This window comes from Girardinichthys multiradiatus, chromosome 9 (genome assembly GCF_021462225.1).
Source record: "Girardinichthys multiradiatus isolate DD_20200921_A chromosome 9, DD_fGirMul_XY1, whole genome shotgun sequence".
Taxonomy (NCBI): domain Eukaryota; kingdom Metazoa; phylum Chordata; class Actinopteri; order Cyprinodontiformes; family Goodeidae; genus Girardinichthys; species Girardinichthys multiradiatus.
Window position 1 is genome coordinate 3,275,327 of NC_061802.1, and position 27,338 is coordinate 3,302,664.

Sequence of the window (27,338 nt, forward strand, 5' to 3'; positions counted from 1 at the left end):
GCTTCCATCTGCTGAAAAGCTTTATGGAGATGAAGATTTCATTTTTCAGCACGACCTGGCACCTGCTCACAGTGCCAAAACCACTGGTAAATGGTTTACTGACCATGGTATCACTGTGCTCAATTGGCCTGCCAACTCTCCTGACCTGAACCCCATAGAGAATCTGTGGGATATTGTGAAGAGAACGTTGAGAGACTCAAGACCCAACACTCTGGATGAGCTAAAGGCCGCTATCGAAGCATCCTGGGCCTCCATAAGACCTCAGCAGTGCCACAGGCTGATTGCCTCCATGCCACACCGCATTGAAGCAGTCATTTCTGCAAAAGGATTCCTGACCAAGTATTGAGTGCATAACTGTACATGATTATTTGAAGGTTGATGTTTTTTGTATTAAAAACACTTTTCTTTTATTGGTCGGATGAAATATGCTAATTTTGTGAGATAGGAATTTTGGGTTTTCATGAGCTGTATGCCAAAATCATCCGTATTAAGAAAATAAAGGACCTGAAATATTTCAGTTAGTGTGCAATGAATCTAAAATATATGAATGTTAAATTTTCATCATTACATTATAGAAAATAATGAACTTTATCACAATATGCTAATTTTTTGAGAAGGACCTGTAGTTGCACGTTTAAAAAAAGGCCATTGATCAAAGTTTTCCAGTTATTTAAGTTAACAAAATGAACACTTTAAAAAAATAATCCATCCTGATAACTTTCCATTCATTCAGGAGAAAATCAGGGAGTTTGTCTTGTTTGTAACTTTCTGCTGCTCTTTAACACGAAGCTGTCGTCTTGATCTTCAGGCAAACTACACCTGCTACAGCTCGTCTTCCAGAGAGGCTAAAAACATTAGAAGCGTGTACGACGACCATCACACTATGGGAGCGTTCTGGTACACAAATGGGTCACAGTTGGTTCCCTGCACTTTCTCCTCCATATACTCCTCTAAATGCTCCGTATGCCTCAACGACTCAGCCAGACCAGAGACCGTCCTCGTGGTTTTATGCAACCTGACAAGCAGTGTGAGTCTAGTAATGGAGGGTCCAGATGGCCACATCAGCTTCAGCAGAACCGGTAAGAAGTTTGTAGATCGCACTTAAAAACCAGAGAATGAATGAAGAGTTGCAGCCAAACAACTAGTATTGTAAACCAGGAAGTGATCATCGTTCTCAGGAACAGCCAGGATACCTGCGCTTCTTCTCCTTTTGCTCCATTTTGTAAAAAAAGCGTTCTGCGTTGGATGAGTCTGAACATGTTGGGCTGAAATCTGTTTCTCTCTAACTGATCCTTATGTTTCTTTTCCAGACTGTCCTCAACCCAAAACCATCAGTGAGTATCAATGAGTTCACAGATTTCCCAACAGAAAATGTCTGTTTAACACGGAGCAAACAGTAAAACTTCAGTTAAAGTGGAAATAAATTCTATTATATATTTGTTTGTCCATTTAACTCATTGTTAGGTGGAGCGGGACGTGATTAAATGGGACACAACTAAAACTGATTGTTTTCAAATAAAAATGTGAAACCCAATAACATTTTGTGGCTGCATCTTTTTAATACTTCTAAATTTCTTCTATCCAGAAGTCCGGGGCTCCAGCACCGTAGGTCCAGGTCTAACGACCCGCCTGGGAGACTCCAAACCAAGAGGTGTTGGTCAGTTTCTTTTCCCTTCCTTGTTTTGAACAATAAAACACATTTTAATTTCTTACTTTATTAAAATAATAAAATAAAATCTTGCTGCTGTTGGAGAATAAAACTGTCTTCTCTGTCACCCAGGAGGAAGGATTGGTCTCTTCATTTCTTTGGGCTTCTTCGTCGTTCTACTCCTCATCCTCCTCATCATCAGGCTGAAATGTAACCATCAGAACTCACAGGCGTGTTTTAGTCGGGCCCAGTGGGTCTTCCTCTGAATAAAAGCAATTTAAAGTCAACATATTGAAATGTTTCTTCTATTCAACATCAGAACTGGGCTGAAAACTCAGGGCAACATTAATCTCTGCTTCTCTGGTGTTTCAGACGATGGGCCCCACAGCGTTTCCTCTGGCCCAGGACCCGACGTGGAAATGGTCCTGCTTGACCCGGTTCAACAGCCCGCTTCTGTAAGTTTGTTAGAATCCTGCTTGTTTCCACCACCTTTTAACCCACCTGGAGCAGTTATTTGTTTTAGGTGGAATAACTTTCACACAGACCAGGTTGATTTTATTTTAACAGCTTATATTTAAAATGTAAATTTGTTTGATCTGAAACAACAAAAAGATAAAAAAAAATACTAACAGCTTTTAACAAATGACATAAACATACATACACTAACTGGGCATTAATCCCAGTCAGGTTTACTGGAGTGGGTGGGATTATTCTTTTCTTTAAAGGCTTAGAACCCCTAATATGTGGAAAGAAAAAGAGAAACTTTAACATTGGAGCCATTTTAAACTGTAACAGCAGCAAGGGGACCTCTGTGTCTGTTTACTAAGGAGAAACGACGTATCCCAGAATTCCCAGTCTGTCTCGGTTCACTCTATCCTTTACAGGATGTCTTTCTGAGGTGTAACTCTGGGAGGGACTGAACTATTTGACCTTAAAACCTCAGCATGTGCCTTTTTATCGTTCATTGAGTCAGGAACCAGAAACTTATGCTTAAATGAACACTTAATGAAGAAGAAAACTTCCAGAGGTGAGGTTTTGTTAATAATCCGGCACAAAATCAGTGATCAGGGTACGAGATTTAAAAGGTAATTTAATTTAACTATGAAAATGGGCAAAGCAGACAGGAGGCTGACCTCTGACCCCTCACATCCTCTCCACAGCATTCTCTTCTGTTTCTCATGAATACTGGGTTTCAGCATTAGAATTCCCAGTAGTGAAGCTGGCAGCGGTTATCAGATTTTTGTTTGAATATTTAGATCTGAACGTCTGTTTTGTTCACAGATCTAATACCAGAGGAGGAGCTGAAGGATGTCTGGAGAACCTTTGACCTCATGAACCTCCTGGTGCTTCTGTACCAAAGATACTATATAGCCAAAAGTATTGGGTCACACAACTTGACTTGGCTGCCCAGTCCTGACCTCAACCTTCTTGAACACCTTTTGAGATGAATTGGAGTTGTGGTTTTCTCATCTGATTATGACCACACTCCTACACCTTGAGGAAGATGTTACCACAGTGGTTGGAAGGGGTTCCATCAACATATTTTACCTCATAGATTAAGAATAGGGTGTCATTAAAGTTCATGTAAAAGTAGACATACTTCTGGAAATATAGAGTATCTAACCTTCTGCTGTAACATATTCACTATATGCTGCTTTTACTACTTTGAAGTTTTATATATTTACTAGACTGTTTACATTGTATGCGTGTTGTTAAATCCAGCTATGTGCCACACACTGGGCCTGCAAAGAGCCCACGCATGTACAGGAGAACATGCAAACTCCATGCACAAACACGTCTTCCTGAAAAACGGTGTTAAAATGTATGCTGAACTTTAGAAACATTACTTTTCTGTCTGTGCCTTTTACTCTAGCACTTTCAAGCTATATATCATTTGCCACTTTATATAATTCCATCCTATTATGCTGTAATGGATGTGATTTAAAACTGCTATGCAATGTTTTCCAGCACTAATTGCATAAATGTTTCACACTGTTTTTATCTGTATATATATTTAATACCACAAAAACAGTGATGTGATTCTTTTGTGTTTTTAGGATAAATTACTATTTTGTAGTTCTGTTTTAAGACCAAGGGGCTAAAATGTGCTTCCTATTTTCTCATGAATAAATACATCCTCAATTTTATTTTCAGTGTTGCAAATAAATCTTCATTTTAAATGCCCTCCTGAAAAATCTTTTATTTTCACATTTAATCATAACTAGCAGCCAGTATTTTAGATTCAATAGTAATTGTGTCAAAGTTTTGCGTTACAAATGTCATTGACTCTGTTTTCAGTGTATATTCATCTGTATATCGTGTATTTTTAGAAACAATCTAATTAGAAAAATAAACATTCATGTTCATACAGGAGCACTGACAGTTTTTCAAACATCTGATGTTTGAAAAGTTTAGCTGAGAAAAAGTTTTAAGTCTTTTTCTCAGCTAAACCTGAGAAAAAGACTTAAAACTAACCTGTCTCTGTCCAACTCAAAAAATAAAAACCGAACCACTATAACGCAATATTTTCAGGTAAGACATGAAGATAAATGTTTGTTTCTGGCTGCTTTAAGTAGAGAAGGGATTTTAATTTGTAGTTCTTTATTTGAACAACAAACTAATGATAAAAAACTAAATGTTGGATTTTATTTTTCTATCATTTCAATGAAATGAATGTTTCATAATCCAAAAGTCTGTCTGTGTTAAAACACTGACAGGATTATATCAAACACGTTCCAGCAGGAAAGACGAGGTAAAAATTAATGTTAATCTAGAACCGATTTAAAGCAGTAAAATTAAATGAATCCGTTAACAATGTCGCCATCTAGTGGCTAACTTGGTCAGAATATTTTCTGTATTGTCTATGAAGGTTGGTTCACTTCGACATTGAAACCCAAACATTTAGTCAGGTTTTTCTGTTGATCTTCAGGTTTCAACATCTTGTTTCAGACATACAAGAGTCTTTGCTGATGAGCATAAAAGAGGCACAAATGAACTGGTTATTTGTTTTAACTGACCCATGAAAACCTTTACAGAACTAATTCTAGGTCCACTTGTACAGTTTTTGAAGGAACTCGGCTGGTAGGTTGTTCTAAACATCTTGGAGAATTAACCACAGATCTTCTGTAGATGGAGGCTTTCTCACATCCTTCTGTCTCTTCATGTCATCCCAGACACACTCCATGAGGTTGGGATCAGGGCTCTGTGGGGCCAGACCATCACTTCCAGTAAGTTTCCTCTTTCTTGCCTTTCTGAGCGCCCCTGTTACCATGGTTATTTGGACCCATGATGGGTGCCTTCTGGTTATTTATACTGCTTTGCATATTATTTATGGGTTCCAGCATCACGTGAAGCTGCGCAAAATTCACCACAAATTGGGATGTATGAAGGCTACGTCCATCTAAATTCTTTTGTGTACCACAAGTTTCATAATTTCTCTCTACCACCAACTCTTAGTATGAAAGCTGCGCTCTGTGCACTCTTTCGTACATGAGGCCCCTGTTCTTTGATTATTTACTTTCCCATGGAGTCGGTGACTTGCAGCATTAACTCCTCCTGGATGAGCATGTAGCGACAGTGGAGAGGAAAAACTCCCTTTCAACAGGAAACCTCCAGCAGAACCAGAACCAGGCTCAGGATGAGCGGTCATCTGCCTCAACTGACTGTTCTCTCAAACCCCCAGAGCAGAGAAGCACTGATTCATGAGTACTTTCTGTTGGAAAGAAAAGTAAAATGTCAAATGTCAAATTGTTCTTTCTTGTTCATATTTCTGACACTTCAATATTACATGTTCTATTGTTTCCTCCTCTCCACAATAATCACATTTTCCTGTATTATGTTTCTTTATCTTGAACAATGTAGAATTAAGTCCTTTATGTCCAAGTCTTAATCTTGTAATTAATCTTTTCTCTTTTCTACTCCTTCTTCCTGTTCTTACTTCTCCTACTATCTTGTTGATTCTGTAAAACCATCTTCCTTTCTTTTCTTCATCCCACCTTTTTTGCCACTCTTTCCTGATTCTCTGTTTAATTATATTGGTTTACGGGGTAAACGCTCTCCCATGAGATTAGACGGCCTCTTTTCTTGTGGAGCTTGTGGGAAAAGGTATGAAGTTTTGCTTGTGCAGTTAATAATTGTATTTTCTGTGTGTATGTGAAAGTTGAATTACTGATTTTTTTGTTGTAAAATAAATAGTTATAGGGGGAATTAAGTTCGATATAAGAGTGGTAGTTTTGGGGTTGTTAATATTTAGCAGCTCTAGCGCTGCAGGACATTTTTCTAGTCGGTTAGTATTACTACTACTACTACAACTACTACTACCAGGGCTTGACATTAACAGCAGTGGCTTGTTCTTCTCTAAAGTTGCTTGCAAAAAAGTTTGGACTTGGCTTTCTATCCGAGTGAAAACCCTTGATTATCTCCCAGCTCCTACAATAAAGCAAAACCCAAGTGGTAGATAGTTTGTCGTTTCCACGCCGCTGTTTCCTGGTTATAGCGCCCACCAGAGTGGACTCAGCACATCCCAAACACACTCACACCAGAACCTAACGGTGAGAATGACAGCGTGAGAATGAGAGGCAGTAAATGGTGAAAATATGGAAAGATTTTAATACAGAGTGGCAGAAAGAGAGCGCATTGAAAGACTGGATCTGACCTGAGATGGGAGATGTCTCCCTTCTGATTCTGCTGTGTTAAATATATTCTCACCAAGCCTTTCCTTTTAAACAGACTTTAAAGAAACTTTTTTTATGTTGTCATTTTGCTGTTAAATATTCAAAATGCACTTTTCTTTTGATCGGTTGTTATTCCAAATTTTAAGTTATTCAAAATGTTTATGGTAAAAGTGTTTGTAATAATTTGCTGTTTCTTTTTATAATGCCATAATAAATGTATACATTCCCACTGTTTTCCACAGTGGTGTTTAACCAGTTGGGCTTTTTTTTGGGCTTGTTTCTCTCATGAGACCTGGCACCACTGATCACTGCACATTTTCATATAAAAGGAGCTTCACACAGAACCTTGTCGGAGCTGAATGCTTCATAATGACCCGAAGTGGTAAACATTTTATGTAGTCTTGATATGATTGTGTAAAAGGGTCATTTACATTTAACATAAATTCTGTGGCAGGTGAAAATGCTGAGTGGGTAGTAACTGGAAAACCACTCGCCACAGTGACTGGTGAACAGAAAAGTTCATGTCGAACCCTGACTACGACTATTTCGGCTTTAAGGTCGGTGACGAACCTTAGGACCTTATTCCGCTGCATCCGTAGTCATCTCTAAACATAAAAACAAAGTGGGCTGACTTGGTTTTAGATAAGCCCCAGGTTTCCTCTTCGCTTCTTCCAGAACCGGCTCGGTCTCAGATTTAGCCCTCCAGCCTGTTCATATGGAGCTGGTTTCGGCCCAGAAGTACGTGGCGACGAGGACCGAGTCAGCTGCCGATGGGAAGCTTCCCATGGCTGCTGGAGCTGAAACACTTTCACTCCTTCATAAAAATCCGCGGTACCACGGGCCCGTCCTGCAGCTGCAGGTTCGGTTCAGATCGGTGCTGAGGCTGCGCCCACATAGTGGGTCCACAGCTACAGGCAGGGTCGCTGAGCGCAGGGTGAACTTTCTGCTGTACAGGAGGTTGCTCCAGCTCCAGCAGAAACACTCATTTATTATGTATAAAACTGAATGTTTAAGAGTCTGTTTTCCAGCTGTGCGTCGGGTTAAAATTTTAAGATGATCGAAAAGTGTTTTACAGAAGAAACAAAATCACAACATTACAAACATCCATCAGGAAAAACAAATCTGACAGGATTTCAGTCACCTTAGAATAGTAGATGTGGTTCTGCTCAGACCGAACTCCCACCAACGTCCAGCGTCAGGAGAACCGCAGCTCTGAAGGATCCAAACTGGATCCAAACACACGCATGACCTGGTGTACATCGGTGTTGTTACTTCCGTTGTCTGAAAAAATGCGTAATTCTTCTGGTACGTTACGTCCCGTAGATCCACCCTCCAGCCTCCCTCAGCTCGGCCAGGGAAGACAGAAGGTCCGTCGCCATATTGGAAACTTTTAGATGTTACAAATTCAGAGAGTTCACAGCAAGTATCACCCTGAAATTCACCCATTACTCTAAATGTAACTTAGAATCCCAGAGCTGGATGTAAAAACAACGTTTTTCTTTACAAAATAACAAAAAATCTCAATGTAAAGGAGACGAAGTGGGAAACTCCCCGATGTCCTCCTGAGTCCTGACTTCCACGTCCTTGGAGAAACTATTCCACCAAAACACGTCCCAAACTGACTCCGTTAGTCAGGAAAGCAAAGAACTAATATATTAAAAGTGAAAACGTTGCACAAACTCCGTAGAATATTTCTCGAATTGGAGAAAATTTAATCCAGGAAGTGACTGATCTTCAAAAACGATCCTCTCAGGCAGACGGCGAGGAAGAGAATGAAATGCGCATGCGCCGTAGAATAGTTTTCCGTGAGGCTCTGGCTTCGTGCAGGCGGGAAAAGCTGCAGCACTTCCTGTTTAACTGCCTGTTGTTACTGGTAAACCCTGCTGTTATGAAGGCTAATATGTTTCAACTGGATGAATGTAACCGATCATTTTCAAGTTCATTATGTTTACCACAGTCAGCTGAACTTTAAAATAAACTTTAAAATAAACTTTAAAATAAACTACAAATGAAAACAGTTCCTAAATCCCAGCTTCCAGGAGCTAAATAGAGCCTCTTTTAACGCAGCAATACAGTGTCCAGAAGTGATAGGGCTTCAACTTTGCTGGTATTTTCTCCTCAGTATGACTGCAGGTACAGGTGACTCATTTGAACCTGCCAGCTGGTTGCTGTGGAAACGGCTCAAAGAGGAGACCTGATGACAGATCTGCAGGAGGTGTATCTGTTTAAGGTCTGGCAGTCAAGGTAAGGCGTGTCCCATGTGAAGACGCTCCTGGATGCTAAAATTAGGAGGATATGATTTAGAGGGACATGCGTGGGTTCTCACCGGGTACTCTGGCTTCCTCCCACAGTCCAAAGACATGTGTGCTAGGTTAAATTTGACTAATTTAGAGGAGGCGGATCTTGCTTTATTAAGAACCATCGAACTTTTAAGGCAAAAAAAAAAGTGTTTTATTAGTAATTAAGTTCTGGTGACCCACTCTGATCAGTCCTCCTCATGGTAACACCCCACTGAAACTCACAGGTGGGTAGTAACTAGTTACATTTACTATTATATTTATTTGAAAAAAAGTACTTCTAGGAGGAGTTTTACTGCAGGATACCTTCTACTTCTACTTGAGTAATATTATTTTGAAGTATCGCTACTCATACTTGAGTACTGTTTGTGGCTGCTCTACTGTTTCTACTTTAAGTACTGGTTTTACTATTTATTTAAAGGATTTGTTTGCAGCACTAGTGGCTTTCGTTGCTCCCTGAGTTTTTTTGACAGTAATTAAACAGGAAACAGGGACGGAAAGATAGGGAAAAACATGCGGAAAACGTCGCCGGGCTCTAGACTCGAACCTGGGACCACTACATACATGGGTTGCTATTTTTTAATTGTGTGATTTATTTTGACTCATTTTTATGTTATCATTCAAAGTACCAGAACCAGCACATATGTTTTGTCTATATGATTACATTTCTCTCAAATTAAATCAGATTAATAAGAACTGCTCAAGTACTCAGTGCTTCATTATCCTTTTTACTAAATACTTTTTTTTACTCGAGTCATTGTTTTGGATGACATCTTTTTACTTCTACCTGCGTAACAACGTACTGAAGTAGTGCACATTGAGTAGTTTTTAGAAACTGTACCCACCTCTGCTGAAACTATAGGACACTTTCTGACGGTGTGCGGTTGAGAAGGACCAAAGAGGCAACAGGACGTCGGCAGGCACACGGTGGATGGATACATTTTATTAAGAGCACTTATTGACATGGAGGAAACAGGAATCTGGGAGACAACAGTGATGAAAACAGACGACCCGGCAGGAAACAGACAGAAAACAGGAATTTAAATACGCTGAAGTGAAAATTACTACATGAAAAACAGGCGGATGCAAATAACAGAAACACAAACAGGAACGGCTCTGACAGCTTTGACACCAGATTATCAAACGTCTTCGTATTTAGTATTTTTAATGGCCGCTGGACATAGCAGACTACATCTTTATTTTTATGGCAAAATTAAAATCAGTTCATTATATTAAACATGTAAAACAAGCAGCACAAGAGGGAAAAGACTGATGTAAAGAAATTCTGTCCTGATTGTCCAACGTCTGTGATTCACAGTGAGGAATGACAACCCACTCAAAAGTCAAGTCCTGTTGACCATCATCTGCAGATAAATATATTTCTTTTCTTGGATAAAATACAGCAGCAGCAGCAGAAAGTCTTTGGAGGATCCTGTTTAGACCTGTGAACACAGAACAGACCTTTGGTTAATAATTGTTCTCCAATTAAAACTTAATAACTGTATTTGTAAAGCGCTTTCAAGAAAGTGCTGAACAGTTACAAGAAGATGAAAATAAAACAAAGCAGTGCAGGTTAAAACAAATAAAACAAGGAAATACCAAAAGCATTTCTAGATAACCAACCCGATTACAGAGAGACAGGCTTCCATCTTTAACAAGTCAGCAACATTTCCAAAGGTTAACGGCACATATAGCTGCAGGTCGTCAGCATAGCAGTGGAAGGTCACATTAAAATAACGCAGCAGAAGACCAAGACGCAGCAGATAGAGAGAAAATAGCTGTGTGCCAAGCAGAGACCCTTGAGGAACCCTGTTCATGAGTTCCTCATTAAACCAGGAGCCGCAGAGTTCAATAAATCGAGAAGGGCTTTATTAAAGTTCCCAGTCAGCGTGGCCACACATAGTTCATGGATAAAGGCGCAATACAACACATCAGGTAGGTGAAGGTTAATTTGAAGCAATTCTTCAGGGCTGATATAACGAGATGACCTCTGGGGCATCATGAGCAATAAAACATGTCAAGAAGTCTGAAAATACAGAAATAAAAGAAATCATCGTAGTTGGGTGGGTGAAAAATCCCTATAATTAAAACCACAGGGCAGCCCAAAATGAAGAGCTGGGACTCAAATGAGATGAAGACACCTGGACTCTGTTTGCACTTATAGCAGGCTTTAATGATAGAGGCTTCCTCATCTCCCCTCCTAGACAGCCTAGGAGAGCTGAAGAAGCTGGTATCTGGGAGGAAACGTTCCAGCAAGGTGCCACTTCTCCAGCACGTAGCAACGTCTCTGTTAGAAACATGGAGGTCCAGCATATGAGGACCAAAAAAGTCCAGAAGAGAATATGCTTTGTTAGATAAGGACCGAGCGTTTAGATGAGGCGGTTTAACATCCTGACGTGACCCGACGCAACGATGACCAGCAGTAGTCCATCAGCTGGGCCTGCTCCGCTGATGTTGGGTAAACAGGAAGAAGCCCAAAACATCCAGAATCACCGATTGAGTGGATCCAAGATCTGACCCGCACACACTTCCCAGAGCATTATTTTGCATTAATTCTTTATATTTCATCTTTGTGATTTCCCTACCTTTCTTCCCCTCTTCACTAATATTATTTGAACTATGAATTTTACTAAATGTTTTAGCTAATATTTCAGCTTTTTCTTTATCTTCCGTTATAGTTATATTATCTATTTTTAATATAGGATATCCATATTCTTTTCTAATACCCTTCATTCTTTTAATCGTTTTCCAAATTTGATCAATTTTTGTTTCTCTCCCTACGGTATTACAAAAGTTTCTCCAATATTCTCTTTTTGTATGTTTAATGATCTTTCTTACCTTTGCCTGCTTTCTTTTGTACTCAATTAGATTCTGATAAATTGAGTTACTTTTTAACATTTTAAATGCTTTATTTCTTAATTTTATTACTTCACTACAATCTTTTGTCCACCATGGCACAATTTTTTTATTGTTCTTTCTTCCTCCTTTTTTTATTGATTCTTCTGCAGCCTGTAATATTTTTTTACAGATATTTATATTTAAACTATTTATATCAATTGACTCATCTATTTCTTCCAATTTCTTTTGACTTAAATATTTAAATTTTTCCCAATCAGCCTTATTAAAGTTCCATCTTTTATATAATCCTGTATTCCTGTTATTTATTAATATTCCTGTTATGATTTTAATGGGGTAATGATCACTACCTACTGTTGTATCTTTGTCAATGTCCCACTCACAGTTATTAGCTAAACAATTTGATACTATTGTTAAATCAATCACAGACTCTGTACCTGTTTTTACATTAATTCTTGTTCCTTTTCCATCATTTATACATACCAAATTTTTTATTTCCATTATTTCTTCAATAACTTGTCCATTTTTATCATTACATTTTCCCCATAATGTGCTGTTAGCATTAAAATCTCCACACCAGATTACTTTTCCTTCTAAGTATCCCATTAATTCATCCATCAACTCAAATGATAATATTTTACATGGATTATAAAAATTTATTATTTTACATTTTTCCTTTTTATTGTAAATTTCAACTACTATATATTCTAACTCTTTGCCTTTTCCTAATATCTGATATTGTATCCCTTCTTTTATAAATATTCCACATCCTCCTCCACTTCCTTCTATTCTATCCCTTCTGATACTATTATACCCTTTAAACACAAAATCTAGGTTTGGTTTTAACCACGTCTCCTGTATACATATAATTTCTGGTTTTTCTTCAATTCCATCTATATACCCTTTAAATTCCTGTCCATTAGCGATTAAACTTCTTTCATTCCACTGTAATATTATCATATATTTCTATCAGCTGGGGTTCCTCCTTGCCTCCCATCTGTTTCCAACTTTTTATTAATGTTTTCCCAAGATCCTTCTTTAAACCCTAAGAACTTTTCTGCTCCTCTGACTATTATTTTAATCTTTTCTGTTTTGTGTTTAGCCTGTTCAGTGCAGTTAATGACATAAGCTATGAATAATATCAGTTTTTCCACAGACATTGTAACATTTTCCTCTGATTCTACTTTTCTTTGTTGATAATCTTGAATCCTAATTTGACCTTCATCCCTTGATCTTTCACTCTGGACATTTTTGACTGCTTCAGCATAGCTTATGTTTTTAGTCATTTTAATTTGTTGGATTTCTTTTGCTTTCTTCCTTACCTCAACATCCCCCGAATGTAACTCTATGTTGCCCTCCACAATTGCAACATTTTTCCTGCACTTCTTCCCCACAATCTTCAATTCTGTGATCTTCTCCACACTTTGGACATCTTTGTTTTCCTTTACAGACAGCTGCTATATGATCATATCTCTGACATTTAAAACATCTTAGTGGTGGAGGAATGAAAGGCCTCACAGAAAAACTCAGATATCCTATTTTAACATTTTGTGGCAACACCTTTTCTTCAAAATCTATTAAAATTGACAGGCTTCCTACTCTTTCACCATTTACATTTTTTGTCAGTCTTTTGAGATTTTTTACCTTTGCACCAACAATGCTTTTTTTTAACTTGTCTATATCTTCCTCCATAGGAATGCCATAAATTACCCCCTGAATGATTTTATCTTCTCCTATAATCTTCCTCTCTGTCACTGTTTTCTTGCAAATGTTTTCAACTTGTAAAGCCTTTCTTCTTTGTTCTTCAGTTTTACACACCACCAGTATATTTCCATCTCTCAAGACCTTCACCATTTCAACATCTCCTATCTTTTTTTAAATTTCTCTAGATAGTGAAATAGGACTCAGGTTCTCTTTTTCTTCTTCATTTTTTATCTTTAATATTATTTTACATTCTTCCCTTCCAATTTTCCTCCTAACTTCTCTCTCTTCTTCAGAACTGTTTTCTTCCAACTCTCTTTTATTCCTTTGGCTGTCTAACATCTTTCCTTCTTCCTCGTCCTCTCCCTCTACTTACTGGCGTCCATTCATCAAAGTCCATATTATCCTCCTGTGTATCCATTCTGAACCAGTCACATACCAGTTTATGCCTTTTACTGCCACTTCCAAAAGTAAATAATTTCTACCACTGTGGGGTTATAAGTAGACCAACGTTTTCAGATCGAAGTTTCGCGCCAAGATCCTGCCTCCAACCAATCCTTTTCCGGGTTCAACCAACAACACCGCCGACCGCCTCCCCCCAGCCAAGTGGTGCGTCAGCTTCACGCAGCTGTGATCGATAGAGAGATATTTCACGCTCTCTCCTGCAACGGCGCGCTGGTTTCAAGCAGCGCTGGTTTCAAGCAGCGCTGAACCAGAGGGCGGGGAAACTAAATTACGTCAAAACGTGAATCGACGGCAAATAATTCATAAAAACAAGCTGAAGTTATAAAAAAAACCAAACCTGTCTTCGGTGCGACACCAATCAACTTCCAAAGCCTCTCCTCTGACCGCTATAAGGTTGGTTAAAATAATTGTTTGCAATCGAACAAATTAAGTTAACATTAAGCTGTTGTTTTTTTTCACCTGTTTATTTGATTCTGAGCTATTTTAGACTTTTAAGCTCTATACGTATATTATGCATGTTCGCCGTTTAATGCTTTATTTATTTGGCTTCAAAGTCATGAAAACACGATTCGTTATGCTGACCGCCGGTATTTGCTTATAGCAGAAAAAAAAAAAAAAAAAGCGTATAAAACTTTCCATTCTGCTGGGTCGGGATGGACGGAACCTTTAAATCGGGGACGCGGCTGCTGAGTTTCAAGCTATGGCTCTACTCTGTCTGCCACTGCCACAGATGGAGCTCGGCCCTGCTGTATTTGATCATATTTAACATATCTGTAGGCCTGTACAATCGGTTTAGTGATGGTGGTTAAAAACACGACACCCGCCTCTGGTGAAAACGGTAAATAATAACTTTATATCGAGCACAGCCATCTTGAGAAGCTCGGCTCCCAAGTGGCTCCTCAGATTTTTTTGTTTATTACATGAATTCATGACCAAAAATAATATCAAATAGTGTGTAAAATGAAGTACTAATAGAAAAAACATGCGTTATAAGAAATGTTTTATTATCTATGTGGCTTTATTTGTAAATTAAGAATAAACTTCAGCAGAGTATGACAAAAAGTATAAAATAAATATACCATAAAATATTAAATATAAAAACAAATATCTCAATCAGACAAAAAATACAATTATCATTGACCTAACCAAATACAAAACAAAAGTCAAAACTCCTTTTATTCAAAAATTAGCCAAAACATTTTGAACTATTTACAATGAACAGAATATAAATTGAAATATCCAAAAGAAAAAGAAAAAGCTGCATCCAGCAGCTTTACATATTTAGTCATAATCTTTAGTAGATTGGCATTCAGAAAAACCAACTGCCTGAGCTTTGAGGCGCTGATCCGGTTTCTTCTATTAGTAATTATCTGCCCTGTTTTAGAGAAGATTCTCTCTGAGGGGATAGATGTTGCAACAATGCACAGTCTCCGTGTCATCATATGTGTAAGACGTGGGTAGACTGAACTCTTGGTAGACCAAATATTTGAAATGTGTCCAAATTTTACTCCGTTTTCTACTGTCCATTTTCTCACCTTTCAGCGTTCTAAGTTCTTTCTCAATTTCTCCAACTTGTGTACCATTCAGCGCTCATGTTGTGCCGTGCGCGTTAGTAAATCCTCAACAGTTTCATAAACTGTGTCTGCTTGATAGTGTTTCAGATTTTAGGACGAGGTTAAAACGAGCTGCATGCAGCATTGTTCGATGAATGAACCCAAGGAGGGACTTTCTTCAACCATCGGAGCAAAAACTAGGGTTTATTTTCACTCGCTTTCTTCTGTGGTGAAAAGCTTACAGGATGTATGACTGAGTCGTGAGCAACATGAACATCTCTGTATTTACATCAAGAAATATAGAAAATGAAATCATTTTAAACAAACACTCGTAAAAACTGGATTCTTCTGTCGAGAACTAAATAACTGACACGTTTTTACTTTTCTAGCTACATAAAAAATGCAGATTACAGCTCTGGCAACTACGGTCCTCCTGATACTGATTACGATGTTCAACACAGGGAAGGTAAGTTACTAATATGTGGAAAAATCAAAAGACCACTGCAGCTAAGCCCAGTTGTCTTTTTATTCATTGGCTGTTTTTTTTTTTATTTCTTGTCGTTTTAAATTGGTTTCACGTGCATCTGCATCTACAGGTCCTTCTCAAAAAATTAGCATATTGTGATAAAGTTCATTATTTTCCATAATGTCATGATGAAAATTTAACATTCATATATTTTAGATTCATTGCACACTAACTGAAATATTTCAGGTCTTTTATTGTCTTAATACGGATCATTTTGGCATACAGCTCATGAAAACCCAAAATTCCTATCTCACAAAATTAGCATATCATTAAAAGGGTCTCTAAACGAGCTATGAACCTAATCATCTGAATCAACGAGTTAACTCTAAACACCTGCAAAAGATTCCTGAGGCCTTTAAAACTCCCAGCCTGGTTCATCACTCAAAACCCCAATCATGGGTAAGACTGCCGACCTGACTGCTGTCCAGAAGGCCACTATTGACACCCTCAAGCAAGAGGGTAAGACACAGAAAGACATTTCTGAACAAATAGGCTGTTCCCAGAGTGCTGTATCAAGGCACCTCAGTGGGAAGTCTGTGGGAAGGAAAAAGTGTGGCAGAAAACGCTGCACAACGAGAAGAGGTGACCGGACCCTGAGGAAGATTGTGGAGAAGGGCCGATTCCAGACCTTGGGTGACCTGCGGAAGCAGTGGACTGAGTCTGGAGTAGAAACATCCAGAGCCACCGTGCACAGGCGTGTGCAGGAAATGGGCTACAGGTGCCGCATTCCCCAGACCTGGGCTACAGAGAAGCAGCACTGGACTGTTGCTCAGTGGTCCAAAGTACTTTTTTCAGATGAAAGCAAATTCTGCATGTCATTCTGAAATCAAGATGCCAGAGTCTGGAGGAAGACTGGGGAGAAGGAAATGCCAAAATGCCAGAAGTCCAGTGTCAAGTACCCACAGTCAGTGATGGTCTGGGGTGCCGTGTCAGCTGCTGGTGTTGGTCCACTGTGTTTTATCAAGGGCAGGGTCAATGCAGCTAGCTATCAGGAGATTTTGGAGCACTTCATGCTTCCATCTGCTGAAAAGCTTTATGGAGATGAAGATTTCATTTTTCAGCACGACCTGGCACCTGCTCACAGTGCCAAAACCACTGGTAAATGGTTTACTGACCATGGTATCACTGTGCTCAATTGGCCTGCCAACTCTCCTGACCTGAACCCCATAGAGAATCTGTGGGATATTGTGAAGAGAACGTTGAGAGACTCAAGACCCAACACTCTGGATGAGCTAAAGGCCGCTATCGAAGCATCCTGGGCCTCCATAAGACCTCAGCAGTGCCACAGGCTGATTGCCTCCATGCCACGCCGCATTGAAGCAGTCATTTCTGCAAAAGGATTCCCGACCAAGTATTGAGTGCATAACTGTACATGATTATTTGAAGGTTGATGTTTTTTGTATTAAAAACACTTTTCTTTTATTGATCGGATGAAATATGCTAATTTTGTGAGATAGGAATTTTGGGTTTTCATGAGCTGTATGCCAAAATCATCCGTATTAAGACAATAAAAGACCTGAAATATTTCAGTTAGTGTGCAATGAATCTAAAATATATGAATGTTAAATTTTCATCATGACATTATGGAAAATAATGAACTTTATCACAATATGCTAATATTTTGAGAAGGACCTGTAGTTGCACGTTTAAAAAAAGGCCATTGATCAAAGTTTTCCAGTTATTTAAGTTAACAAAATGAACACTTTAAAAAAATAATCCATCCTGATAACTTTCCATTCATTCAGGAGAAAATCAGGGAGTTTGTCTTGTTTGTAACTTTCTGCTGATCTTTAACACGAAGCTGTCGTCTTGATCTTCAGGCAAACTACACCTGCTACAGCTCGTCTTCCAGAGAGGCTAAAAACATTAGAAGCGTGTACGACGACCATCACACTATGGGAGCGTTCTGGCACACAAATGGGTCACAGTTGGTTCCCTGCACTTTCTCCTCCATATACTCCTCTAAATGCTCCGTATGCCTCAACGACTCAGCCAGACCAGAGACCGTCCTCGTGGTTTTATGCAACCTGACAAGCAGTGTGAGTCTAGTAATGGAGGGTCCAGATGGCCACATCAGCTTCAGCAGAACCGGTAAGAAGTTTGTAGATCGCACTTAAAAACCAGAGAATGAATGAAGAGTTGCAGCCAAACAACTAGTATTGTAAACCAGGAAGTGATCATCGTTCTCAGGAACAGCCAGGATACCTGCGCTTCTTCTCCTTTTGCTCCATTTTGTAAAAAAGCGTTCTGCGTTGGATGAGTCTGAACATGTTGGGCTGAAATCTGTTTCTCTCTAACTGATCCTTATGTTTCTTTTCCAGACTGTCCTCAACCCAAAACCATCAGTGAGTATCAATGAGTTCACAGATTTCCCAACAGAAAATGTCTGTTTAACACGGAGCAAACAGTAAAACTTCAGTTAAAGTGGAAATAAATTCTATTATATATTTGTTTGTCCATTTAACTCATTGTTAGGTGGAGCGGGACGTAATTAAATGGGACACAACTAAAACTGATTGTTTTCAAATAAAAATGTGAAACCCAATAACATTTTGTGGCTGCATCTTTTTAATACTTCTAAATTTCTTCTATCCAGAAGTCCGGGGCTCCAGCACCGTAGGTCCAGGTCTAACGACCCGCCTGGGAGACTCCAAACCAAGAGGTGTTGGTCAGTTTCTTTTCCCTTCCTTGTTTTGAACAATAAAACACATTTTAATTTCTTACTTTATTAAAATAATAAAATAAAATCTTGCTGCTGTTGGAGAATAAAACTGTCTTCTCTGTCACCCAGGAGGAAGGATTGGTCTCTTCATTTCTTTGGGCTTCTTCGTCGTTCTACTCCTCATCCTCCTCATCATCAGGCTGAAATGTAACCATCAGAACTCACAGGCGTGTTTTAGTCGGGCCCAGTGGGTCTTCCTCTGAATAAAAGCAATTTAAAGTCAACATATTGAAATGTTTCTTCTATTCAACATCAGAACTGGGCTGAAAACTCAGGGCAACATTAATCTCTGCTTCTCTGGTGTTTCAGACGATGGGCCCCACAGCGTTTCCTCTGGCCCAGGACCCGACGTGGAAATGGTCCTGCTTGACCCGGTTCAACAGCCCGCTTCTGTAAGTTTGTTAGAATCCTGCTTGTTTCCACCACCTTTTAACCCACCTGGAGCAGTTATTTGTTTTAGGTGGAATAACTTTCACACAGACCAGGTTGATTTTATTTTAACAGCTTATATTTAAAATGTAAATTTGTTTGATCTGAAACAACAAAAAGATAAAAAAAAATACTAACAGCTTTTAACAAATGACATAAACATACATACACTAACTGGGCATTAATCCCAGTCAGGTTTACTGGAGTGGGTGGGATTATTCTTTTCTTTAAAGGCTTAGAACCCCTAATATGTGGAAAGAAAAAGAGAAACTTTAACATTGGAGCCATTTTAAACTGTAACAGCAGCAAGGGGACCTCTGTGTCTGTTTACTAAGGAGAAACGACGTATCCCAGAATTCCCAGTCTGTCTCGGTTCACTCTATCCTTTACAGGATGTCTTTCTGAGGTGTAACTCTGGGAGGGACTGAACTATTTGACCTTAAAACCTCAGCATGTGCCTTTTTATCGTTCATTGAGTCAGGAACCAGAAACTTATGCTTAAATGAACACTTAATGAAGAAGAAAACTTCCAGAGGTGAGGTTTTGTTAATAATCCGGCACAAAATCAGTGATCAGGGTACGAGATTTAAAAGGTAATTTAATTTAACTATGAAAATGGGCAAAGCAGACAGGAGGCTGACCTCTGACCCCTCACATCCTCTCCACAGCATTCTCTTCTGTTTCTCATGAATACTGGGTTTCAGCATTAGAATTCCCAGTAGTGAAGCTGGCAGCGGTTATCAGATTTTTGTTTGAATATTTAGATCTGAACGTCTGTTTTGTTCACAGATCTAATACCAGAGGAGGAGCTGAAGGATGTCTGGAGAACCTTTGACCTCATGAACCTCCTGGTGCTTCTGTACCAAAGATACTATATAGCCAAAAGTATTGGGTCACACAACTTGACTTGGCTGCCCAGTCCTGACCTCAACCTTCTTGAACACCTTTTGAGATGAATTGGAGTTGTGGTTTTCTCATCTGATTATGACCACACTCCTACACCTTGAGGAAGATGTTACCACAGTGGTTGGAAGGGGTTCCATCAACATATTTTACCTCATAGATTAAGAATAGGGTGTCATTAAAGTTCATGTAAAAGTAGACATACTTCTGGAAATATAGAGTATCTAACCTTCTGCTGTAACATATTCACTATATGCTGCTTTTACTACTTTGAAGTTTTATATATTTACTAGACTGTTTACATTGTATGCGTGTTGTTAAATCCAGCTATGTGCCACACACTGGGCCTGCAAAGAGCCCACGCATGTACAGGAGAACATGCAAACTCCATGCACAAACACGTCTTCCTGAAAAACGGTGTTAAAATGTATGCTGAACTTTAGAAACATTACTTTTCTGTCTGTGCCTTTTACTCTAGCACTTTCAAGCTATATATCATTTGCCACTTTATATAATTCCATCCTATTATGCTGTAATGGATGTGATTTAAAACTGCTATGCAATGTTTTCCAGCACTAATTGCATAAATGTTTCACACTGTTTTTATCTGTATATATATTTAATACCACAAAAACAGTGATGTGATTCTTTTGTGTTTTTAGGATAAATTACTATTTTGTAGTTCTGTTTTAAGACCAAGGGGCTAAAATGTGCTTCCTATTTTCTCATGAATAAATACATCCTCAATTTTATTTTCAGTGTTGCAGATAAATCTTCATTTTAAATGCCCTCCTGAAAAATCTTTTATTTTCACATTTAATCATAACTAGCAGCCAGTATTTTAGATTCAATAGTAATTGCGTCAAAGTTTTGCGTTACAAATGTCATTGACTCTGTTTTCAGTGTATATTCATCTGTATATCGTGTATTTTTAGAAACAATCTAATTAGAAAAATAAACATTCATGTTCATACAGGAGCACTGACAGTTTTTCAAACATCTGATGTTTGAAAAGTTTAGCTGAGAAAAAGTTTTAAGTCTTTTTCTCAGCTAAACCTGAGAAAAAGACTTAAAACTAACCTGTCTCTGTCCAACTCAAAAAATAAAAACCAAACCACTATAACGCAATATTTTCAGGTAAGACATGAAGATAAATGTTTGTTTCTGGCTGCTTTAAGTAGAGAAGGGATTTTAATTTGTAGTTCTTTATTTGAACAACAAACTAATGATAAAAAACTAAATGTTGGATTTTATTTTTCTATCATTTCAATGAAATGAATGTTTCATAATCCAAAAGTCTGTCTGTGTTAAAACACTGACAGGATTATATCAAACACGTTCCAGCAGGAAAGACGAGGTAAAAATTAATGTTAATCTAGAACCGATTTAAAGCAGTAAAATTAAATGAATCCGTTAACAATGTCGCCATCTAGTGGCTAACTTGGTCAGAATATTTTCTGTATTGTCTATGAAGGTTGGTTCACTTCGACATTGAAACCCAAACATTTAGTCAGGTTTTTCTGTTGATCTTCAGGTTTCAACATCTTGTTTCAGACATACAAGAGTCTTTGCTGATGAGCATAAAAGAGGCACAAATGAACTGGTTATTTGTTTTAACTGACCCATGAAAACCTTTACAGAACTAATTCTAGGTCCACTTGTACAGTTTTTGAAGGAACTCGGCTGGTAGGTTGTTCTAAACATCTTGGAGAACTAACCACAGATCTTCTGTAGATGGAGGCTTTCTCACATCCTTCTGTCTCTTCATGTCATCCCAGACACACTCCATGAGGTTGGGATCAGGGCTCTGTGGGGCCAGACCATCACTTCCAGTAAGTTTCCTCTTTCTTGCCTTTCTGAGCGCCCCTGTTACCATGGTTATTTGGACCCATGATGGGTGCCTTCTGGTTATTTATACTGCTTTGCATATTATTTATGGGTTCCAGCATCACGTGAAGCTGCGCAAAATTCACCACAAATTGGGATGTATGAAGGCTACGTCCATCTAAATTCTTTTGTGTACCACAAGTTTCATAATTTCTCTCTACCACCAACTCTTAGTATGAAAGCTGCGCTCTGTGCACTCTTTCGTACATGAGGCCCCTGTTCTTTGATTATTTACTTTCCCATGGAGTCGGTGACTTGCAGCATTAACTCCTCCTGGATGAGCATGTAGCGACAGTGGAGAGGAAAAACTCCCTTTCAACAGGAAACCTCCAGCAGAACCAGAACCAGGCTCAGGATGAGCGGTCATCTGCCTCAACTGACTGTTCTCTCAAACCCCCAGAGCAGAGAAGCACTGATTCATGAGTACTTTCTGTTGGAAAGAAAAGTAAAATGTCAAATGTCAAATTGTTCTTTCTTGTTCATATTTCTGACACTTCAATATTACATGTTCTATTGTTTCCTCCTCTCCACAATAATCACATTTTCCTGTATTATGTTTCTTTATCTTGAACAATGTAGAATTAAGTCCTTTATGTCCAAGTCTTAATCTTGTAATTAATCTTTCCTCTTTTCTGCTCCTTCTTCCTGTTCTTACTTCTCCTACTATCTTGTTGATTCTGTAAAACCATCTTCCTTTCTTTTCTTCATCCCACCTTTTTTGCCACTCTTTCCTGATTCTCTGTTTAATTATATTGGTTTACGGGGTAAACGCTCTCCCATGAGATTAGACGGCCTCTTTTCTTGTGGAGCTTGTGGGAAAAGGTATGAAGTTTTGCTTGTGCAGTTAATAATTGTATTTTCTGTGTGTATGTGAAAGTTGAATTACTGATTTTTTTGTTGTAAAATAAATAGTTATAGGGGGAATTAAGTTCGATATAAGAGTGGTAGTTTTGGGGTTGTTAATATTTAGCAGCTCTAGCGCTGCAGGACATTTTTCTAGTCGGTTAGTATTACTACTACTACTACAACTACTACTACCAGGGCTTGACATTAACAGCAGTGGCTTGTTCTTCTCTAAAGTTGCTTGCAAAAAAGTTTGGACTTGGCTTTCTATCCGAGTGAAAACCCTTGATTATCTCCCAGCTCCTACAATAAAGCAAAACCCAAGTGGTAGATAGTTTGTCGTTTCCACGCCGCTGTTTCCTGGTTATAGCGCCCACCAGAGTGGACTCAGCACATCCCAAACACACTCACACCAGAACCTAACGGTGAGAATGACAGCGTGAGAATGAGAGGCAGTAAATGGTGAAAATATGGAAAGATTTTAATACAGAGTGGCAGAAAGAGAGCGCATTGAAAGACTGGATCTGACCTGAGATGGGAGATGTCTCCCTTCTGATTCTGCTGTGTTAAATATATTCTCACCAAGTCTTTCCTTTTAAACAGACTTTAAAGAAACTTTTTTTATGTTGTCATTTTGCTGTTAAATATTCAAAATGCACTTTTCTTTTGATCGGTTGTTATTCCAAATTTTAAGTTATTCAAAATGTTTATGGTAAAAGTGTTTGTAATAATTTGCTGTTTCTTTTTATAATGCCATAATAAATGTATACATTCCCACTGTTTTCCACAGTGGTGTTTAACCAGTTGGGTTTTTTTTTGGGCTTGTTTCTCTCATGAGACCTGGCACCACTGATCACTGCACATTTTCATATAAAAGGAGCTTCACACAGAACCTTGTCGGAGCTGAATGCTTCATAATGACCCGAAGTGGTAAACATTTTATGTAGTCTTGATATGATTGTGTAAAAGGGTCATTTACATTTAACATAAATTCTGTGGCAGGTGAAAATGCTGAGTGGGTAGTAACTGGAAAACCACTCGCCACAGTGACTGGTGAACAGAAAAGTTCATGTCGAATCCTTACTACGACTATTTCGGCTTTAAGGTCGGTGACGAACCTTAGGACCTTATTCTGCTGCATCCGTAGTCATCTCTAAACATAAAAACAAAGTGGGCTGACTTGGTTTTAGATAAGCCCCAGGTTTCCTCTTCGCTTCTTCCAGAACCGGCTCGGTCTCAGATTTAGCCCTCCAGCCTGTTCATATGGAGCTGGTTTCGGCCCAGAAGTACGTGGCGACGAGGACCGAGTCAGCTGCCGATGGGAAGCTTCCCATGGTGCTGCTGGAGCTGAAACACTTTCACTCCTTCATAAAAATCCGCGGTACCACGGGCCCGTCCTGCAGCTGCAGGTTCGGTTCAGATCGGTGCTGAGGCTGCGCCCACATAGTGGGTCCACAGCTACAGGCAGGGTCGCTGAGCGCAGGGTGAACTTTCTGCTGTACAGGAGGTTGCTCCAGCTCCAGCAGAAACACTCATTTATTATGTATAAAACTGAATGTTTAAGAGTCTGTTTTCCAGCTGTGCGTCGGGTTAAAATTTTAAGATGATCGAAAAGTGTTTTACAGAAGAAACAAAATCACAACATTACAAACATCCATCAGGAAAAACAAATCTGACAGGATTTCAGTCACCTTAGAATAGTAGATGTGGTTCTGCTCAGACCGAACTCCCACCAACGTCCAGCGTCAGGAGAACCGCAGCTCTGAAGGATCCAAACTGGATCCAAACACACGCATGACCTGGTGTACATCGGTGTTGTTACTTCCGTTGTCTGAAAAAATGCGTAATTCTTCTGGTACGTTACGTCCCGTAGATCCACCCTCCAGCCTCCCTCAGCTCGGCCAGGGAAGACAGAAGGTCCGTCGCCATATTGGAAACTTTTAGATGTTACAAATTCAGAGAGTTCACAGCAAGTATCACCCTGAAATTCACCCATTACTCTAAATGTAACTTAGAATCCCAGAGCTGGATGTAAAAACAACGTTTTTCTTTACAAAATAACAAAAAATCTCAATGTAAAGGAGACGAAGTGGGAAACTCCCCGATGTCCTCCTGAGTCCTGACTTCCACGTCCTTGGAGAAACTATTCCACCAAAACACGTCCCAAACTGACTCCGTTAGTCAGGAAAGCAAAGAAATAATATATTAAAAGTGAAAACGTTGCACAAACTCCGTAGAATATTTCTTGAATTGGAGAAAATTTAATCCAGGAAGTGACTGATCTTCAAAAACGATCCTCTCAGGCAGACGGCGAGGAAGAGAATGAAATGCGCATGCGCCGTAGAATAGTTTTCCGTGAGGCTCTGGCTTCGTGCAGGCGGGAAAAGCTGCAGCACTTCCTGTTTAACTGCCTGTTGTTACTGGTAAACCCTGCTGTTATGAAGGCTAATATGTTTCAACTGGATGAATGTAACCGATCATTTTCAAGTTCATTATGTTTACCACAGTCAGCTGAACTTTAAAATAAACTTTAAAATAAACTACAAATGAAAACAGTCCCTAAATCCCAGCTTCCAGGAGCTAAATAGAGCCTCTTTTAACGCAGCAATACAGTGTCCAGAAGTGATAGGGCTTCAACTTTGCTGGTATTTTCTCCTCAGTATGACTGCAGGTACAGGTGACTCATCTGAACCTGCCAGCTGGTTGCTGTGGAAACGGCTCAAAGAGGAGACCTGATGACAGATCTGCAGGAGGTGTATCTGTTTAAGGTCTGGCAGTCAAGGTAAGGCGTGTCCCATGTGAAGACGCTCCTGGATGCTAAAATTAGGAGGATATGATTTAGAGGGACATGCGTGGGTTCTCACCGGGTACTCTGGCTTCCTCCCACAGTCCAAAGACATGTGTGCTAGGTTAAATTTGACTAATTTAGAGGAGGCGGATCTTGCTTTATTAAGAACCATCGAACTTTTAAGGCAAAAAAAAAAAGTGTTTTATTAGTAATTAAGTTCTGGTGACCCACTCTGATCAGTCCTCCTCATGGTAACACCCCACTGAAACTCACAGGTGGGTAGTAACTAGTTACATTTACTATTATATTTATTTGAAAAAAAGTACTTCTAGGAGGAGTTTTACTGCAGGATACCTTCTACTTCTACTTGAGTAATATTATTTTGAAGTATCGCTACTCATACTTGAGTACTGTTTGTGGCTGATCTACTGTTTCTACTTTAAGTACTGGTTTTACTATTTATTTAAAGGATTTGTTTGCAGCACTAGTGGCTTTCGTTGCTCCCTGAGTTTTTTGACAGTAATTAAACAGGAAACAGGGACGGAAAGATAGGGAAAAACATGCGGAAAACGTCGCCGGGCTCTAGACTCGAACCTGGGACCACTACATACATGGGTTGCTATTTTTTAATTGTGTGATTTATTTTGACTCATTTTTTATGTTATCATTCAAAGTACCAGAACCAGCACATATGTTTTGTCTATATGATTACATTTCTCTCAAATTAAATCAGATTAATAAGAACTGCTCAAGTACTCAGTGCTTCATTATCCTTTTTACTAAATACTTTTTTTTACTCGAGTCATTGTTTTGGATGACATCTTTTTACTTCTACCTGCGTAACAACGTACTGAAGTAGTGCACATTGAGTAGTTTTTAGAAACTGTACCCACCTCTGCTGAAACTATAGGACACTTTCTGACGGTGTGCGGTTGAGAAGGACCAAAGAGGCAACAGGACGTCGGCAGGCACACGGTGGATGGATACATTTTATTAAGAGCACTTATTGACATGGAGGAAACAGGAATCTGGGAGACAACAGTGATGAAAACAGACGACCCGGCAGGAAACAGACAGAAAACAGGAACTTAAATACGCTGAAGTGAAAATTACTACATGAAAAACAGGCGGATGCAAATAACAGAAACACAAACAGGAACGGCTCTGACAGCTTTGACACCAGATTATCAAACGTCTTCGTATTTAGTATTTTTAATGGCCGCTGGACATAGCAGACTACATCTTTATTTTTATGGCAAAATTAAAATCAGTTCATTATATTAAACATGTAAAACAAGCAGCACAAGAGGGAAAAGACTGATGTAAAGAAATTCTGTCCTGATTGTCCAACGTCTGTGATTCACAGTGAGGAATGACAACCCACTCAAAAGTCAAGTCCTGTTGACCATCATCTGCAGATAAATATATTTCTTTTCTTGGATAAAATACAGCAGCAGCAGCAGAAAGTCTTTGGAGGATCCTGTTTAGACCTGTGAACACAGAACAGACCTTTGGTTAATAATTGTTCTCCAATTAAAACTTAATAACTGTATTTGTAAAGCGCTTTCAAGAAAGTGCTGAACAGTTACAAGAAGATGAAAATAAAACAAAGCAGTGCAGGTTAAAACAAATAAAACAAGGAAATACCAAAAGCATTTCTAGATAACCAACCCGATTACAGAGAGACAGGCTTCCATCTTTAACAAGTCAGCAACATTTCCAAAGGTTAACGGCACATATAGCTGCAGGTCGTCAGCATAGCAGTGGAAGGTCACATTAAAATAACGCAGCAGAAGACCAAGACGCAGCAGATAGAGAGAAAATAGCTGTGTGCCAAGCAGAGACCCTTGAGGAACCCTGTTCATGAGTTCCTCATTAAACCAGGAGCCGCAGAGTTCAATAAATCGAGAAGGGCTTTATTAAAGTTCCCAGTCAGCGTGGCCACACATAGTTCATGGATAAAGGCACAATACAACACATCAGGTAGGTGAAGGTTAATTTGAAGCAATTCTTCAGGGCTGATATAACGAGATGACCTCTGGGGCAT

General features: G+C 39.1%; 1 protein-coding gene and 2 long non-coding RNA genes across 3 annotated transcripts in view; all 3 read right to left on the reverse strand.

Moving 5' to 3' along the window:
- The window catches only part of orc1 (origin recognition complex, subunit 1), a 33,662-nt gene extending 25,678 nt beyond the window's left edge, over positions 1–7,984 (reverse strand). The window contains 1 exon segment of the mRNA XM_047374889.1: positions 7,463–7,984. The gene's annotated coding sequence lies outside the window, so the exon portion shown is untranslated.
- A 1,557-nt stretch (positions 7,985–9,541) lies between these two features.
- On the reverse strand, positions 9,542–13,799 carry LOC124873868. Its single transcript, XR_007039650.1, has 2 exons — positions 13,687–13,799; positions 9,542–10,060 (listed from the first exon to the last, which is right to left on the reverse strand). It is a non-coding gene; the product is annotated as an uncharacterized LOC124873868 (long non-coding RNA).
- A 5,132-nt stretch (positions 13,800–18,931) lies between these two features.
- LOC124873867 lies at positions 18,932–24,742 on the reverse strand. Its single transcript, XR_007039649.1, has 2 exons — positions 24,195–24,742; positions 18,932–22,090 (listed from the first exon to the last, which is right to left on the reverse strand). It is a non-coding gene; the product is annotated as an uncharacterized LOC124873867 (long non-coding RNA).
- Positions 24,743–27,338: the final 2,596 nt, after the last annotated feature.